The sequence below is a fragment of the Rhea pennata genome, chromosome 4 (genome assembly GCF_028389875.1).
Source record: "Rhea pennata isolate bPtePen1 chromosome 4, bPtePen1.pri, whole genome shotgun sequence".
NCBI lineage: Eukaryota > Metazoa > Chordata > Aves > Rheiformes > Rheidae > Rhea > Rhea pennata.
This window is the reverse complement of record NC_084666.1, coordinates 28795368-28811472: the sequence shown is the minus strand read 5'-3', so window position 1 is coordinate 28811472 and position 16105 is coordinate 28795368. Positions and strand designations below refer to the sequence as shown.

General features: G+C 41.4%; 1 long non-coding RNA gene and 1 other non-coding gene across 4 annotated transcripts; both read right to left on the bottom strand.

Moving 5' to 3' along the window:
• Positions 1-9741: 9741 nt before the first annotated feature.
• Positions 9742-12369, bottom strand: LOC134139854 (uncharacterized). 3 transcript variants are annotated; one of them, XR_009958271.1, is made up of 4 exons: positions 12066-12090; positions 11011-11117; positions 10449-10587; positions 9742-9982 (listed from the first exon to the last, which is right to left on the bottom strand). It is a non-coding gene; the product is annotated as an uncharacterized LOC134139854 (long non-coding RNA). The 3 variants fall into 3 exon arrangements; XR_009958272.1 differs by lacking the exons at positions 10449-10587; positions 12066-12090 and adding an exon at positions 12345-12369; XR_009958270.1 differs by lacking the exon at positions 10449-10587 and having other exon boundaries at positions 12066-12089.
• On the bottom strand, positions 10724-10841 carry LOC134140505 (small nucleolar RNA SNORA26). The gene has a single exon (XR_009958417.1). It is a non-coding gene; the product is annotated as a small nucleolar RNA SNORA26 (small nucleolar RNA).
• Positions 12370-16105: the final 3736 nt, after the last annotated feature.

The following is a 16105-nucleotide window of genomic DNA, read 5'->3' as shown; positions in this document are numbered from 1 at the left end:
TTCTGTGTGTTCTAGTGCTGTGCTAGGGGCATAAAAGCAAGGAGCATTAAATCTCATGCGACCTACTAGCAGAGCCGTACCATTACAGCCACATGTGAAATCAGTCGATGAGACCCATTCTGGCTCTTGCAAGCTGTTTTTCGATCTGATTTCCTGACAACTGGCTATATGGTGTATAGGGTGTATGGTATGTCTGTGAAAAATAAGCTGAAGGCATTAGCAGGTCTTGCTGGGGAAACCTGTCCCCATCAGCCAGTCATCTAAGTGACCGTCCCTTCAAGTTACTGGGCTATTGCCTGGAACATCTGATGGAGACCCAAGGTGTCCGAAGGAGTGTAGAGCACCTACTGCTAATGTCGATTCAGCCCCCCAAACTGTATGAGCCAGACCGCCGGTCAGCGTGACTCCGCAGTGACCCGGGTTCCAGAAAAAATGTGAAAAAAAAAAAAAAGCCCAAAGTCTCCCTTTCTTAGGACGTTTTATTTAAATAATGGCTAACCAAAATGCAGACTGTCTGACCACAAGCATGTGCAGAATTTAGCAGAATGTGGCTTGGATCTTAGCTGACAGCTTAAGTGTTAATATATTACAAGTAATTACAAATAACACATGCTCAAAAGAAAATGCTAGAAAAAAATCATGACTTGTGAGAGACTGATTGTAATTGTTTCCTAAATTTAAAAAAGAGGAAAGCTGTTGCTTATATATTCCCTATGAGAAGAATTGCAGGCTATGGAGAAAAAATAAATCTTTCTAATAATTATAAGATTGCCTGAAGTCAGATGTGCAAACTTTCACCACCTTTGAAGGATCTGAACCTAATCCAACAGTTTCAAAACCCTTGAAATTTGCTCTTTTCAAAATACAAACCTAATTCACCCAAACTATGCACTGCTTGGTACAAATAAAAAGTAGGCCTTTTCCTCCTGTTTACATATCGCTTACAGCTTAATCGTGGACACAGTGGAAGGACTGTACTGGTGCTGAGATGCTACACGTTCCTTCAGGTGCAGATTAGACGAGCGTTATCATGAAGTGTCGTGCAGGTGCACGGCAAAGCGCACTGATCTGATGGCAGCGCCGGGAGCCGTCAGCCACTGAAACGTCCTGGCCGAATTACACAGCAGTTACTGAGGAGTACATGCAACACAGCCCATTTCTGATCCAAAGTCCACAACATATACATATATATATATATATATATATATGTATACATAAAGCATTTTCTCTTGTGAACAGAAGTGATTTTGCAAGCTAGGTTTGCTCTTCACCTTGCCAAGAGGTGAAGAAGCATTCCTCTGCTGAGCAAGCCTGTGTGAAAAATACACAGCTGCACGGGTGAACAATGAGATAATTTAAAACTGGCTTGTAAAAAGTGCAATAGGTAAATATTTTTTAAAATATATGTGTCAGCCCTTTGTACACTGCCTATTTCCAAAGCACTTTGCATGCTGGGCAATAAGATCCCCTTATTTCATGAGGTGGAGAGAAGGGATGAAGGTCAGTAGTGGGATGAAGACCTGGCAAGGCCATGAAGCAGCCTTAAGGTTTTGGGGGAACAGAACGTGCAGAAACCATCATACCAGCAGCCAAGCAGCTGCCGCAGGTGGTTGCTGGGGCTCTGGCCCCCAGCGTTTTGGGGCCCAGACAGGGCAGCGCTCATGCCGCTGCCTGCTGGAGCCATGGCAGCTACCTGGCATGGCGTATACGCAGCCCCCTCCAGCTGCCCGAGAGCTGCTTCCAGCTCTTCGTAGCAGAAACAGAAGTAGGAATGGTTTTTTTGCTGATTTGCGTTTTGCCAAGGGAGAAAGCACCTTTGGGGATTGCAAGGTTGCAAGGTTTTGCAGTGTGATGGTTTGTAGGACTGCAGCATTTTTAAGTAAGGATGATGGACCTCTGACTGGGTATATTGATAACACATTTGTGCATTTGGACTGACCTAACAGCAAGAGCTGCAGAACATACCTGTCTGGCCGCTGTGATTCAGGTATACACGATCTGCTATTTAAACATTGAATAAGGTCCTTCAGATATACTGTGGGATATATAACTTCATATATTTTTAATGAATATATACATTGGATTGCTAGGTTCATAAAAGGCACGTGTGTACAGGAAGACAAGGATAGTGTTACTACCTCCTCTAGCCGGCACAGAGTCAAACACCACCTACGTACCTTCAAGAAAGGAAAATATTACCTATTAATCCTTGCTCTGTGGTAGGAGGCTTTTTGTAGTTGTGCACTGTCCTCATGGCAAAAATTTGAGGGATTCCAGCATAAACTGGTGCCTGCAGCATTCAGCAGCAGTCCCTCTGTTAAGTCTGGTGACGCCTGAATAATAAAAAGTCAGTCGTCCTGTGCGACTCTCGCGTTAGACGAAGGACGGGCACGTTTTGCTCCTCGTCACCCCCATGGTCCTGTGCCGCAGGACAAGGAAGCTCACGCTGCACTTGCCTGAGAGCAAACGGCGTGTGTCTCTCCTCCGTGCCCACCACCCGACACTGCTCACGGGCGCTGACGACTTCGACTGCGAATGCAGGAAAGGCATAGGAAGTTTAGGCGGCTTCTCTGAGTTGGCGCATTTATTGAGCGGGTAGATGGCCCGGTAGGCTGGATTTGTACGTGGCCAGGGAGCTGCTGAACCAGGACAGCACATCATCGGGGCACAAATGCAGACCTGACATCTGTCTCACTCAATTAAGCACTCGAGTAAGACTTCTTCTCACATCTAAGCCTTCTAACAATGAATCTGCCTCAGTATTAATATTGAAATAGAATCCTAATTTGAACATCATCAAGCCAATCAGATTGTTACCAGGAAGGTCACAGGCAGCCTTAAAAATAACTTAATTTGGCCTGTTTTCTAGCAAAAAAGTGAAGGTCTTGGAGGTATGATTTTTTGGCATGTTACATTTAATTATTTTCATTTTTCAGTGTTTCAATACCAGCTGAAAATCATCTTAAGTGTTACAGTATGATACTGTTAAGTTCTCTGCCTCAAGCTGGTACAAGAAGGAAAGCTTAGAGGTGTTCTTTCCATTTACTTACTAAATGTCATATGCGTAGAAAAGAATAGGTGTGAGGGTAGGCCTGTGTAGTCTTGAATTCAAGTGGCGAAAGATTAAAGCTTAATGATGTCAAAAGGTCTTTAAAAATCCTTCTAAGAACAAACTGTACGTGCTTTCCCCAGTATTCTGGAAGTTTAAATTAGTTGAAAGCAGTCCGTGGGCAGCCTGTCTCCATAATAAAGGGAGCACCAGGCTCCCGCATAAATCTGCAGCGGTTCCAAAATGAGACTGATGTGGTTATTTGTAGCAGTTATTTAGCAAACGTCTCAACCATCATTTTTTTTTTTGAGTTACAAAATAAAGGCAAAGAAGAAAAAACATGCCTGTCACATAGGGTTTTATTTAAGTTCCTGTTAGATGTCCAGATGATTTTGAACTTAAAGAATTGCTGTCCAGAAGAAAGAAGCTCTGGGATCCTTGCTGTAGGGAGCCCTGGCGGCCGTAACAGCCCCGAGGAACCAGCCTGCGCCTGCTGTGTGGCAGGTACCTTTCCACAAGGCCCAGAAACAGCACAGGCATGAGGAAGAAAGCAAGAATTATCCTTTATATGTTTACGTCTTCCTCAAGCCCTTAAAATCAGCTGCATGACTTAATTAAATGTTCACTTTGAGGGGACATAAAGTTCAACGGCTTTTGACTAACACCGACTCCGTAGTGCTCCTTATTGTTATATTTTCTCCTCTACATTTGCTTGTAGCATTCTGGCTCAAAGGCCTCCAAAGTGGACCGCAGAATCCCTTCAATCCCTCTGGTGCAGGCAATGGGTTCTTGCAGCTTAGTTTTCAAAATGAAGCTTTTAAATAATTTAGAGCAATTGGGGAGGGGGTGGTTCTTTGATGATGATCCAGGGCAGTTTCGCTTTCAGTAGTATGCGCCAGCATTTTGCCACTTCTTGCCTCTACCTATTCCACCTTTTTCTCTTTTCAAGCCAAGCCATGGTTTGATTGTTGCAACTTCTGCAAGGCAAGGCCAGCACACTACAGAAAATATCATGAATTTGACACACTAATACTTTCCTTTACAGGACAGAAAGCCTTTGTGTTACAATTCGTCAGATTTCAAAAACCTACATGTGACATTTCACTGGAATTTTATCATTCCTGGGACAAAGCAAAGTTTTTGTCATGTTGCTCTGAACCAGGGTAAACCTACTACAAACTATCTCTTGGCAGAAAGCAGCTCTGCTGTCATATGCAGAGATTCGAACACTTAAGATGCTCTGAATAATTGGGCACAAGCACATCTTGAAACAAAATGGCACGTTCCTCCTTGGGAAGCCAAGGCGTTTGGCCGCCGTACAGTGGGTAGAATGAGGTAATGGATAACTGTGGACATTAACTGATTTGAGATAGATTTGCTCCTAGTGCTTGAAACACCATTCCAGCTATTTAAAACAGTTCCTGAGCTGCAGAAGATCAAAATTATTATCATTATAAAATCGTTAATGCTACACTGCTGCACTAATCTTGCAATGCTGCTGGATGCCCTACACTAATGAAAATCAGGCCCCTCAGATGTCCAGGCTCCATGGTATGAAAGCCCCAAGTTAGGCTTAACCAGATAGGCTTGGATCTTGAAGCCCAGCTTCAATTTTACAGGATTCCCTGTGGGCTTATTTACTCTGTTTCTCTGTGCTACCACAAGTAAGGCTGATTCTATATAAATTAATGGGGGCATTTTTACATGGCACTGATCACATCCCTTTAGGGTCTTCTGCAGATTCACAGCTCCAAGGAGCAAGCAAGGAGCGAGGGAACCGCACGCTTCTCTTGCCCTACAGCCAGCTGAGAGCTTACTGCCATGGGCATGAAATGATGACGACAACATCCCATCTGTTTCCCTGCCACTCCCTATCACTTACCTGAGGACACAGTGCCCCACGGAAGCCAGGACCCATATTTCTCACTAGGCCTACGTTACTCTCTGCCTCTGCTCTGATTCTTCTTGGTAGTCACCCATCCCTCTGTATGTGTGTTTGCATGATCAGACCGGCGCCAAGCAGCCTGGAGTCAGGGCAGTAAGCAAAGTTCAAAGTCTGTAAAAATGTGATGACCTTCATCTTCCCAAGGTTATGTACGTGCACTGGTACAAATGAGGTGAACATTTTTTAGCTAGAGAGAAACAAAATGTGATTCTTGAGAAACAGTGCTCTCCAAGGAAGAAAAACTCAAATACCATTTTGTTTATGTATTTAATTTTTTCAGTACACTGGATCTCAGGTGCCAAACCTTTACCTTCCAGGCCACTGCAGGTAAGACCTAGTCATTACAGAAAATCTCTCATTGCAGGATGATGCTCTCCTGTGAAGCAATCATTGCAGGACCCCCCTTTAGTTCAAGGAAACCAAAGTCTGAAGGGGAAAATAAAAGCCTGATCTTGCAGTCCTAAATATGGTGAAACTCCCACTGCATTCAGCAGTTACAGCTGCACAAGGAGCAAAGAATCATGACCTGTCATCTCCACGACTTCTGACTAATTAGCCGAGGGCAGAGCACATGCAGCCAATAAAAGCAATTACATTTGAAAACTCCAAGATGTTCCTGCTGAATTTGAGCACCATATTTGTAACGGTGCTCAAAGGTGATATTAACCTCATTTTTGTCAGCTGAATTAACAGCAATTACACAAATGGACAATTTATTTTCTGGACAAGCTGCCTGCAAACAATTTTACTGGGAAAAATTATCTGAGATTAAAAAGAACAAGCGAGATTTTAGAGCAACACAACTGAGTTATTATATAAACATACTGAATTATATGGCTTGTGTTTTAAACATCTTTTTAGTAAATTATTGCTGTGAAGAAAGAGTATTTCAGACTCCTGAGCTGTCCCTCTATTGACAGTGATAATCAATAACTTGTACTGAATATTCTAGCTCTTGCTAAGCTATGGATCAGAAATGCCGGAGATGTGTGAAATGCTTCTGTTCAATGTTTTTGATATATACAATTATCAATCAAGGAGAAAGGCTAGCTTAGCTTCAAAGCAGACTGGACATACAGAGTATTATAAAATGTCTACATTTTGTTCTACATTCTGTTCTTTGCAAGACAATTATATATCAGCTCTAGATAAGTTTTGATCACCAACTAATTCTTAGGTTGGCTTTCATTTTGTAATTCACCACTTGCCAATACTTTGTTGGTGGGATGAACTGCTGAGCTTTTGCTGTCACAGACAACATTTAACATCTCTCTGTCCAGTAGTTCAAAATCTTGGAGTAAATTCCATTGCAAACACACGGGGCTTTAATTTGGGGGTTTTTTTTGGTTTTGTTTTGGTTTTTGGAGTTAATGTTTTCAGAGGACTTAAGAAATGGACTTCCCACAATAGATAGCATTCAGTGTGTGGTGGTTGTTGAATTACTCTTTCAGCAAAAAAAATGCAAAACTCTAACAGTTTTCTGAAGAAATCTAGCAATGGTAATAGCCTATCCCTATTTTATTCCACAAAGTCAAGTTCTATTCATGAAACTGAAAGCTGTTACTCACTACATAAGTATTGTGCTTGCTTAGAGTTTCTGAACAGTACTATTGTAACTCATAGCTTTGTGAAAGTTTGAGATACATGGAGAATTTAAGAGGGTATATATGCACTATTTTCCTTTACCCTTTTATTTTATATCCAAAACATATTAGTATGGAGAGAGAGGACTCCTGTGATAGCTGAAGCAGCAATCAATTAGTAGTCATAATTCAAGTTAAAAGGAATATTTTTGGCTCCTCTGTAACTTCATAAATAAAATCACTCACATTCTGAATATTTTACAGTAACTTCTCAGGATACTTTCTTTTTGCTAGCAATTTCCAAAGAAATGAACAAATAGTTCAAGAAACTGGTATATAAAAAAATGCAAATTGGACACTTTATATAGCGCATAAGCCAGATGCTCCTAAATTCGTTGCAGAATTTTGACAACAGTAGCAATCTTCTCTTTTATTTCTTATTGCCCTCCTCCAAAATTTGTTATGCAAGTAGCGTTAACAACTGTCATGCTGCCCGTAGGCATACAAGAAGGAAAAATAAAATTGTTGTGATTTTTAAAAAAATTTAATACTGTCTGAAATCACAAATATTAATCAGAGTTACACGGACAGCTACAAGGCAAATCTAACATTTCTGCATATCTTAAACTTTGACTTGTTTAGTCTAATTTTACAACTTTTACAAATCACGTGTATATCCCTTAGTGTTTATTAAAATCTGGTATCTCAGGACCCCCCAAAGGAGTATTTTCTTGTCTCAGACACTATAGTTCTGGAAGAAATGTCTGCCTGCACAGATCCAGATGAGAACACATGGGATGCAAACTCAATGTTTCTTAGGTTCAAGTGCATTCAGCTCACATTCACACTCTACTGTGGTTTTGCTCTTTGCACTAACTCAAGCATCTTGGATAAGATTGTAACATTATGCAAAGGCTGAAAAATAAGGAAGATCTGGGCAACAAATCACCATCTCAAAAGAACAGCTGTAACAAGTAGTCATTATTGCTTGAGTATTGCCTCCAAGCTGTATGTAGCAAGTATGACTTATATTAATAAAGTCCACAAAGAGAAATGATCAAACAAGAAATGAACATTTAAGGTTTTGTAGGCTATAAAACAAGTCAAAAGAATTATTTGTGTCTGTGATAGATAAGGGGCTCCCAAGCAGTATGTTTTTTAAAAAAATGGGATGAATGAATAGGAGACTGCCTGAAACATTTCAGAACACATTTATGAATAAGAACAAAGCCCCCAGGATCCAACAATACTCACCAAGAGTCCTAAGACATTCAGAAATAAACTTGCTTTACCACCAACTGCAGAGCATGCAGTAGAAGAGCAGTCATGCTTCAGAAGTCCAAGTCTCTGAGGGAATCAGTAGCTAAGCACAGAGTATGATTCAGAAGGAACCTGAGTAATCTTACTTTCAAGAAGTGGTTGCACAGGTCCTTTTAGCTGTACTGCAGCTATCATGAAGTAATGAGGCTTCTAATACTCTAATAAACCATTAATACAGAAAGAAGAGGAACAAATGATTAGTTTTCAAAGGTGAAAGCATCTCATAGATCTGTACTTAAGCATTAATTAATTTGAAAAAAAGCACAACAGTCAAAGCCAGCACTCACTGCAGAGACTGCAAAAGGTCTCGATTCTAATGAGATCTCAATGGACAACATAGCAGACGTTATTTCCTGCCATTTACTGCATGACTGATGAGTATGGGAAGATAAATGCAAACCCTACTTCTTAGCTTCTACTACCTTCAGACAGTTCCAGGAGTGTAGACAGCTCACTGAAAACATCAGCCCAAGCTATCAAATGTAAACAAGCTTACAGTTTAAAGAGAACAGGCAGTAACATTTAGAAATCTGTGCTGAATACCATGACTTAGTGTTCAGAAGCAAAACAAGAGTTAGAAAACCATTACAGAACAATATGGATCACTTATGAAACTATATTCACATGAAGAAAGCCTGAACATGCTAAAATTTGAGCCTAGAGCATGACCAGATAGGACAGAGGTCTGAAAAATGACCGACAAGGTTTGCAGGAAAGTGATTCACTGGCCCTTGCAAAGAGAGCTGAATAGTTGGCAGACAGGTTTCATATGAAGAGAATATACTTTGTGCGCTCTTCAAATTTAGCTTTAGCTCCCACTACAAAAGTTTAGGGAGCAAAACACTTAGGATAAGTTCCAAGAGAAATTAGATGTTGATTGAGAAGGCCACTAGCAGCTACTAACAGTTGCAGCAATTACTGTGGTTGGCTGTCTCTGACCAGCTATGACCATAACAGACTACAATAATCACTGTGTTTAGCAGGTATTTAAGCAAAGATAGCAACCAGGAACAGGCTTCTAAGCAAGGTGAAATTTTAATCTGACCAAGAATATTTCAGAACATTTGGCCCTAGAATCCACACCAATTTACTGTCTTGCAGTGCATGCAGTGTGGTGCATCTGGCATTTGTAGATACTATAAAAAAAATTGCTAGGGATAGAATTACTAATTCAATCTGCAGTCAAAGTAACTTCTTGACCTATAACTGAGAAGTAGCTTTTGAGTATTTAAACATAAGTAACTGGAAAGGGCATACAAGTTTCTCACCTATCAGTAATCTCATTCTTCAAAGATCTTCACACTAATTGTTCTTTACATGGAATAATACTGTAATCACCATCCTGTCTAGACTGGCAATAGTACTCTTGAAAAGAACAATATGCATCTTTAACAAGTTTATTCAGCCAATCTATTGAGTAGTTGGGCAACATGCAAATCGCACAAACAGCTAATGAAATAACATAACTTAAGATAGACAATTCTTCTGAAAGTGAAGTGCTTGTACTCTAAAAACAACCACATCCACACACTACAACCATTTAAAATAAAACAAGATGAAGATTAGGTCATTACAGCAGTGTATTGAGTAATGGCTTTTACCCGGTGATCCAGAATAACATTTTCAAAGGATTTGTAAATTAAAAAATAGATTTATGAAGTTCACATGGCAACAGAATATTTCTGCATGGCAATAAAAGTTTTCATGTTAGTGTCCATGAAACAGACTTCCAACAGAAAGTGCCCAGATAAGAAAACTATCCAGAGCACATGCATGCCTGCACACACACACAACTTCTGGTACCATCTTCATGTTTTATTTCAGTTAATACACACAGGCACAGAAAGATTACAGAAGGTTTTATTATGAAACATCAGTTCAACAAAATGGCTAGATGCACATTTAAACATGATTGTTGAAGTTCTGTAGTTTCAGCCATTACTTGTCTCAATCTTATCAATTTTTAAGTTAAGATAGTGCAGAGTGGAAATTATCCAAGGTGAAGTCAGTAATCAGCCACTCATCACATCATGGACAGATGTTTAATACCAAGTTCCAATTCCTTGCACATGCTGGTTCCCTTCCCTATAAAAAAAATAAAATAAAATGCATCTCTCACACAAAAGGTTACTGGCCAAAGATCAAACTACATGAACATATATACACAAGAGTAACCCTTAAGTCATCAGAACCATTCCTCAGTATGAATTAGTTAAATTAGTACAGGACAGCTCTCCTTTCCTCTACTTCTAGTAAGGATTCTGATCCAGATAACCAGCCAGACTTGAATCAAATGATTCACTAGCTGTCTCATATTTAAAATTAAGCATTCCTCAGACTTTTTCCAATTTAGATTTCCTAGATCTATATGGTCATTTAAAAAAAGTTCTTCAGAAATTTCCACACAGGTTCCCACAAGTTCAAAACTAACAACTTAAACAACCCAAGCTCAATTCAGAAATACACTTTAGTTTTCAGGTATGAACTAATTTAAACTTCTTTAGTTATAGCAGACGTCTGCTGAAGTCTGAATTCTTTTCACACTGCATACCTAGAGAGTGATCAATTTACAAGGAACTCTTCCCTCAAGATATTTATCCCAGATATCAGGAACACTTCAAAAAATCCATGAAGGACATCCTAGCCAGAGGATATCCTAGGCAGCTGATAAGCACCAATACATTTCAGCTCTGGAAAAATAAAGATTAATATGAAAAAAATTAGAAATTACATGATAGTCTGGTGACAGTTCAAAATCTTCATGCAAGCTACTCTGAAGACAGCAAAGTTGATTCAGAAACTTCTTGAATTTCAATAGTTTTATGAATGTGTTCCTCTCAACAGGATCCAAAGTAGAGTTTCAGTCTCACCTCTGGGTTTAAGAGAGAACTTTTATACCCCTCTGTACTGGCCACTTAAGACACTGTCAGACTTAAGAGGGCAAAGCAAAAAAGGGGAGTACACTGTAACACCAATTTTATCTCAACTAAAACAATTTGTATTCAGCATTTGAATGGAACTTTATGACTTACCAAAAAAAATTTGAAGTATCATCATCAAAATAACAAAATTCAAAATAGCCCAGAACTGTCATTTCACTGGCATCTACTCACCTTTTAGCAGAAGCTGTGTTCATTCCTAGGAAGTTCTCAGCATTGCTTCCAATTTAGGTGTGATCATTCACCTGTCTAGCATTTTAAACATTGTGCTGCTGCGACTCCTAAGCAGCATAATAAAAGACAAAAGCATTAGAAGACATGCTGAACCCCAGATCCTTCTAATCTTTCATGGTAGAAAGTTTCAGAAATCACTTTCATAAAATTCATTTATCAAACAAAGACCTAGAACAAAAGCTAGGAAGTGGTTCAATCTCTTGAAGAGATGCTTTTCTAATCACCAATTTTAAACCTTATAGAAAACACTGTTTTCAGATGTGCTAACTAGAAACATTGTAAAATTTATTAATAAGCCTAAGCTGATTTTAGTGTTAATATTACTCTGAAGAAAGCTGTGAATTTCTAGATCTAACAGACTGATCTTTACAGTCTAATGCATTGCTACCTTCTGCCTACTTATACATTGTAACAAATTATACAAGGAGCTCAACCAAGAGGAAACATCAAAAGCCATTACTAAGGACACACTGGAAGATCGGGCTGAAAGCCTGTGTAGATCAGTGAAATTTTCTTCACCGAAAAACTCTTGAGTCAAGTCCATTTGAATTTAATCACCTACAGTATGCAATACTTTAAGCATCATAGATTATTACAAGCGACCTTGTAAATGAGAACCTGCAGTTTCATTGATGCAGTCTATAGAAAAGAATAACTACAGTATCAGAATGAGGATGTTATCACTGTATCTATAATGTACAAGAGAACAGAAAAGGGTGTAAGTGCAGTAACAATTCTTTGTTTTCCCACACTGCTAGAGGAACATTTTTAGATACTGTTGTCTGCAGTATACTGCTAGTGTTGGCTTTAGCAGCAGGTTAAGTAGGGAGATCTGGAAAACCACCAACCGGCCTAGCATAGAAGCGGTTTTTAGTCAGCAGCGGCGGGCAAGGCCAGAGGATGCGGAGCCCCCCAGCGCTGCCGAAGGGCTGAGCCGCAGCTGACCGGCCCCGGCCGCCAGCAGGTGCGGTGAGCCCGCTCGCCGCCTCACCTACCGGAGCTGGGGCCGGCGCCGCCGCCATGTCGGCCCGCGGAGGGAGACAGACAGAGAGAGAGAGAGAGGAGCGGGCCCGCTTGTGCCTCACGACAGGATGCAGGGCGGAGGGACGGCTCCGCACTGGGTTTTTGTGAGGGAAAGGTGCTCTATCCCCCTGTGTTGACTGCTCGGGCACCACCAGGCTCCGAGAGGGCAAGATGTGAGGGGAAGGATCCCCACGCGGACTCCCTCCCTCCCCCCGCCCGCCGGCCGTTGCCGGCGGCCGTTGCCGCCTTACCGCAGCGCCCGCGCAGAGAGGCCGCGCGCCCCCGCGCGCCGCCTTAAGTAGCGCCGCGCCGCTCCCGCCAGGCCCCGCGCGCCGGCGGCCGTTGGAGGGGCAGGGCCGGCAGGGCGAGCGCCGCCGCCCATTGGTGGGGCTGGCGCATGTGACCGCAGCCGTTACCCTCTCCCCCTCCCCCATCCCCTTCGCCCTGCCGCGGTGAGGTGGGAGTCGGGTCGTGGTGGGGCTCTCGGCGGCGCCGACGCCCCTGCGGCGTGAGGAGCGCAGGGCAGCGACGTCGCCGCGATTTGGGGCCTGGCAGGGCTATGGGTTCTCACTGCTTAGCGTCGCTCCGGGCGCGGAGCGCTTGAATATAAAGAAACAAAGACAGCTGCAGCGAGAAGTAGCAGCTGCGTAGCGGCTTTGGGGAGCTGATCGCGGGTGATCTCTGTCCAAATTCCATCTACGTCCTGCTTTAGGAGGCTTAGGGCACGTCTGTAAGGATGGCGGGATAAGCCTCAAGCCCGCAGTAGTCCCCCGGCTGCCTTAGGGCACGCGCAGTTCAGGCTAGAGCGGGCCCGAGCCGCAGTTGAGAGTGGTGCGGTGGAAAGACTGGGACTTTAATCCAGTGCCTGAGCACTCAGCTCGCACCTTCGGGACTGGTACTTACACCTCAGCTGAGATGTGCTCCTCACTGGGGATACTGCTAACAGGTTTTAGGGTGAGTACGAGTAGATTAGCATAAACTGGGGATTAGCAGCTTGCAGCACACAGATTTTGAATGTCACACAGCAGAGCGAGTAGGCAGGGACCAGAACATCTTGCTTCCCATGGGGTTCTGGATTCAGCTGGAGTGCCAGCTTTGGGCAGAGGTGGGTATGTTGCTGATAAGCCCTGGCAACAATGACAACACTGTTGCAGATTCACTTCTTGCAAGTCCCCCAGGATTCAAAACAAGTCTTTTGACTGTAGGCAAGTCGGAAGCACTTAGATTCATGTTGTTTCATATGGGATTTTCTGCAAAGATGAGATTTCTAGTTAGATTAGTCCTTGTAAAAAACTGACAGGCTGAGGTGGCTTTTACTTATATCTTTTTTACTGAGCGGTGCCAGTGAGGTGTGTCAAGGTCAGTTTCTTCTTTTCTGTTAGGGAATGTAAACTGGCACCACTGTGCATAGCAAACCAATGACCAGTATCAATCCCGGATGAGTGTTTTCGTCATTCAGATAAAATCACTCTCCTTTTTGTTCCCCTACAGACACTTTCTTTTGCCTTCTGCATACAAACTTTACATTTTTTTGCTCTGGCTCTGGCTCCATGAAATTTACTTTTTTGGCTGATAGAGGCACAACTTCAACAGGAGTATGAGGAGGTCCTCTATCCTTCTTGTCCCTTCCCAGACCTTGCTGGGAGAATGAAGCACTGTCCTAGCTGGCGAAATCTCCTATTCCCTGAGCAGTGCTGTGACCACTGAGTCATTGCATGCAAGGACTGATTGTGGGCAGATATACCATTTACATATTTTGTTGATGGGAAAGGGCTGCTGCTAGCTTCTGTCTGAACAAACTTTTCAGTTGGGCTGTAAGTCTGCCTGCCAGATTGGGTATCTTCGGCACTTTAGGGAAAGTACTTCTTATTGGTGGATGTAAGTGTAGCTTAATTTTGAGTTGAATCCTGGATCTCTAGCCAGGAGAAATGCAGATCTGGTCATGAGCAGAAGTATTGTGGGAATTTGAAGTATTATGTGAGCTTGACTGTTAAACACAGAAGTGTTTAAGGACATTTTTATGGGCAGTCATTTCAAGAGCTCTATTAAAGATTCAGGTCACGGTGAAGATGAGCCTTTGCTTGCTGTCAGTATGAGGTTTTGCATGTGCTCAGGAGAAAAGTGTCAAGCTCCTGGTCAGCCATGCCAGTAGATGTCATTCAGTCTGGACAGATGTCTGTAGAAATTTGTTAGACATCTAACAGTTGGCACCTCGAGCTTAGGCATTCCATTAGAAGATGATGTGAAGATCTGCATTTTGAACTCAGCTAAGTGACAGCTGGGTGCCTGGTTATTTTGTGGATTTAGTATTAAGCTTGTATGTGGAGTCAGTGGTGGTCTGAATTCAGTTGTTCAAGTCTTGAAGACTGGTGCTCTAATCAGCAGATAAGATCTCTCTCTGTGAGATGCATGAATTTCAGCCCAAAGTCACAGGTTTGATTCCTATCTAAGCTAAAAGAAGACTTTCGTTTATTTAAAAACGTCATGTATTGGGTTCACTAAGATGTTAAATTATCATTAATGTTTCATTTCAGTTTCACTGTCTTTCTCCTGGTCTGGAGGAAGACCAAACAAATAAATTTTTCTGAGGTGGCTCTCCGGGTTTACAGATGCATGTCCGTATCCATCCATATTAAATGACTGGCAGGACTGGGATCTTACACTGCAGCAGCCTCTTCTACTTATGCATCAAATATAGTAAGGCTGGGTGTTGAATAAAACTGCTGATTTAATAAGAATATATTTTGATTAATTTATGCCACAATTTACATAAAATGAAAGGACTATTTTAAATTCGTGCTGAAAATAGATCAACTGCCACTTGCAGCCTGTCTACTTCCAAAATATCCATTGTGTTTTGTTCTCAGAGTCTAAGTTAGTTAAAATTAGAGCCTGTAGAATAGAGTAAAAATAATAAATAAAAACTTTGGAGAAGAGAAGGGCAACACAGAATTGTTATTTCCTTTCCAGAGGCAGAAATAGCAATATATTTCTGTAAGAAACTTAAGTTTTCAGTTATTTTTGCTCAGTGAGTCTTCTTTTGGTTGATAAATTCTTGACTTCTGTGACTAAGGTTTGGTCTTTTTTTTTTTCTAGGTGATACCTAATGATGAGAACCTACATAGCATTTTTCCTGAAGTACCTTTTGTATAGGTAACAGAAATGCTGGTAAAATTAACTAGTAAACTGTACTAAACAAGCTACCAGACGATAAAGAGGCTGTACTGCAAGCTTTTATCTTATGGAAATGAGGGAATATTTTGAACCGAGTAGTGTGTCAGTGAAGGTCTCTGTTAGGTAAACCTGTAAAGCGGTAGCTCAATGTGCAGCTCTGTTGCTGTCACTGTTCAAAGCTCCTGATTTATATCTGGAGTACAATTTTATGAAACATAATTAAGTAGGAAGAAAAAAGCAGGAATAAGATATTGTGAGATAATCACACGACCAGGTCATTACCAAACATCAAACTGGATGCAGAGGCCTAAACAGCCCATCCATAGAACAAACTGTTCAATGGTTACAACCATAAAACTATTAATCTCTTATGTATTCAGCCAGCTTTGGGAGTATTAGAATCATAGAATCAGTAAGGTTGGAAGGGACCTCTGGAGATCATCTAGTCCAACCTCCCTGCTCAGCAGGGTCACCTAGAGCATGTTAGACAGGGTTGCATCCAGGCAGGCCTTGAATAAATAGACATCAATAAATAAATTGAATAAATTAGACATCAATATAAATATATTAAATATAAATATATTCTAGCTTTTGGTTTTCAAATCTGACATTTAACTGCAAAAAATGAAGTCAGATGGGATAACTATTTTTTTTTCTTTCTTTAAAATAGCAATTTCTGAGGAGAAGGAAAGGAAAAAATAGTATTCCTTTCTCTGTCAACTAGTATAATGTCTATATAAGAAAAGCTAGGCTATGTAAATAGATTAATTTAATGCAAAGTTTCATCCTCTGTGCTTAATATTCAGTAGGCAAGAGTATGACTTGCTAGGATTATAAA